At 39.7% G+C, this 3,180-nt stretch overlaps 1 non-coding gene across 1 annotated transcript; it reads left to right on the plus strand.

Annotated features, from left to right (window-relative positions):
- Window positions 1-2,413: 2,413 nt before the first annotated feature.
- On the plus strand, window positions 2,414-2,520 carry LOC121209320 (small nucleolar RNA R71). The gene has a single exon (XR_005904437.1). It is a non-coding gene; the product is annotated as a small nucleolar RNA R71 (small nucleolar RNA).
- The last annotated feature ends 660 nt before the right edge of the window (window positions 2,521-3,180 follow it).

Consider the following 3,180-nt stretch of genomic DNA (forward strand, 5'->3'; position numbering starts at 1 on the left):
TGTTTGTATATTTGTCCGGTAATGCCTCGTGCCTTATCCTGGCCTCGGGTACGGGTAAGGGGTGTTACACTGTGTGCGCAAGCCCCACGCCTGTGTTAATTTAACAGGTTCAACCACGGGTTTTCCAGACGGGCATGTTGAACGCCCGTACTGTTTTGGCAGGCTCGACCACGGTTCTTCCACACGGGTGTGTCCCACGCCCGTATTGTTTTGGCAGGCTCGACCACGGCCATATCGCACGGCTGTGGCATTTAATCGTAGCCCGTGTTGGGGCAATCTTTTGCCCTATTTTCACATGGCCTTAAACACGCCCGTGTGCTTGGCCGTGTCTCTGTGGAAACACCTGTATTCAAGATTTCTATTAGTAAGTTAGGAGTTAAATACCGAAATTTAAAGAAATTAATATTGTTAGTGCTCGGGTTGCCTCCCGAGGAGCGGTTATTTATAGTCTAAGCTTGACTTACCTCTCCAGTGAATGGTCATGGTGGTTTGAGGAGTTTATACTCCTCATTCCTGTTATCAATCTCATCAAAATAAGGTTTTAATCGGGTGTTGTTTACCTTAAAAGTGTCAAACTTGGGATGACTCACCTCCACCGTACCTAATGGAAAAATACTAAGAAATATAAGAGGGATTTACTCAATCGGTGTGGTAGTGACAATGTGGGGATTTGCGGCATCTAATAAGACCTTATCACCAACCTTAAGTTGATTTGGAGAGGTATCGGGCTCGTTTTGGCGTAGTTTCGGTTTGTCGGGTGTTCTTCGTTTGTGCGTCCGCTATTCATCGAGTTCCTCAATTTGTAATCTTCGACCTTCATGAATAGGTCCTTTACTAGTGCTTGAGAATGACTCGTATGCTTCCTTCAGACTCATTTTCTGCAAAGTAGGTTGCACCATATTGTTAGTTTTAGTAGAATGGTTTAAATGATCACTTTCAATTCCTGATGTGTTGCCAGAATTGCAAGCTTGAAAGGTGATTATTTTGTCTCTCCACCTGGAGTGTGAGTTCACTTATGCCAACATCAATGATGGTTTTAGTAGTTGCTAAAAAGGGCCTTCCTAGAATTAAGGGAGTGTTGCTATCCTCTTCTATGTTTAGAACAATAAAGTCAACGAGAAATATAAATTTATTGGTTTTAACTAGCGTATCTTCAATAATACCTCTAGGGAATCTTATAGTTTTTTCTGCTAATTGAATGCTCATCCTAGTCTGTTTGGGTTTCCCGATACCTAGTTGCTTAAACATTTTGTAAGGCATGACGTTGATAGTAGCCCCTAGATCAGCTAATGCATGATTAACATCTAAACTACCAATTATGCAAGGAATAGTAAAGCTCCCTAGGTCTTTTAGTTTGTTGGGTAGTTTATTTTGGAGAATGGCCAAGAAAACTGCTTTCAGCTCCACATGTGACGCCTCGTCCAACTTTTGCTTCTTTGCTAAAAGTTCCTTTAAAAATTTCTTTGCGTTTGGCATCTGCGATAGAGCTTCAATAAATGGTAAGTTAATATGTAATTTTTTTAAGAGTTTAAAGAATTTACCAATTTTTTCATCTGAGCGGTCTTTCCTTGTCGCGTTGGGGTATGGCACACGAGGTTTATATTCGACAGTCACTGGTTTGTTTGTATTTTGATCTACCTCACTTTGACTTTTGTTTACCACAGTTTCTTGCCTCGGTTCTGGTTCAGGCTCAATGACTTCTTCGTCATCTTGAATATTAATTGTGTTGAGTTGTTCCCTTGGGTTAGGTTCGGTATTACTTGGAAAACTACCTTGTGGCCATTCGGAGATTAGTTTAGAAAGCTGGCCTATCTGAGTTTCGAGCCCTTGGATCGACGCTTGTTGATTTTTAAGTGCTGTCTCGGTGTTCTGAAAATGGGTTTCTGACACTAATATAAACTTTGAGAGCATCTGTTCAAGGTTTGGCTTCTTTTCCTGTTGGTAGGGTGGTTGTTGGTAGCCCAGAGGATGTTCTGGTCTTTGATTTCCATAAGTGTTACTATATGGATTGTTTTGAGGTCGAGGATTATTACCCATGTAGTTTAATTACTCGTTATCCATGTTGTGGCCATAGGGTTGGTATTCCGAATGGTTTGTTCCACCTCAACTAGTTTCGCACTGCATTACTGGGTAAACCTGTGAAGAATTAAGAAAACCATCAATCTTTTTATTTAAGAGTTCTACCTGATTAGAGAGCATGGTGACCGAATCGACGTTGTAAACGCTGACTGTTTTCGTTGGCTTTGTCCTCATGACTTGCCACTGATAGTTATTCAGTGGCATCTCCTATATAAACTCATAGGCATCTTCGGGTGTTTTATTGTTGATGGTTCCAGCAGCAGCTGCGTCAACCGTTTGTTGAGTCGAAAGATTCAGACCATTGTGAAATGTTTGTACTTGGAGCAAAAGCGGTAACCCATGGTGGGGGCATCTTCTCAAAAGGTCCTTGTATCTCTCTCATGCATTGTAGAGTGTTTCTAAATCCATCTGAACAAAAGAAGAGATATCATTACGTAATTTAGTCATTTTAGCCAGCGAAAAATATTTTAGTAAAAATTTTTCAGTCATTTGTTCCTAAGTAGTAATTGACCCTCGTGGTAACGAGTTCAACCATTGTTTAGCTTTGTTCCTCAATGAAAAGGGAAACAACTGAAGACGTATGGCATCATCAAAAATGCCATTAATTTTAAATGTATCGCATAGTTCTAAGAAGTTGGCTAAATGAGCGTTGGGATCCTCATCCTGCAAACCATCAAACTGAACAAATTGTTGTATCATTTGAATACTGTTAGGTTTTAATTCAAAAGTATTTGTAGCTACAGCAGGTCTAACTATGCTTGATTCAGTTCCTGTTAAAAAAGGTTTAGCATAATCATACATAGTACGTGGAGTAGGATTTTGATTAATCACAATTGTAGGAGGTAGCTGATTACCTTGGTTTTCAGCCATCTCTTCCGTTAGGGGTTGAGTATCGTCTTCTTGCTCGTTCTCTGTGTATCTTAAGCTTTGCCTTATTTCTCTTTGGTTTCTACGAACTGTGCGATTGATTTCTTTGTCAAAAAGTAGTGGCCCTGATGGGTTTCTTCTAGTCATAAACTATAAAAACTTGCCAAGAGAAGGAAAAAGTAAATAAGTAAGTAATAATAATAATATAAAATTAAATTGCAAGAAAAATAAATG

The sequence above is a fragment of the Gossypium hirsutum genome, chromosome A10 (genome assembly GCF_007990345.1).
Source record: "Gossypium hirsutum isolate 1008001.06 chromosome A10, Gossypium_hirsutum_v2.1, whole genome shotgun sequence".
Lineage (NCBI taxonomy): Eukaryota > Viridiplantae > Streptophyta > Magnoliopsida > Malvales > Malvaceae > Gossypium > Gossypium hirsutum.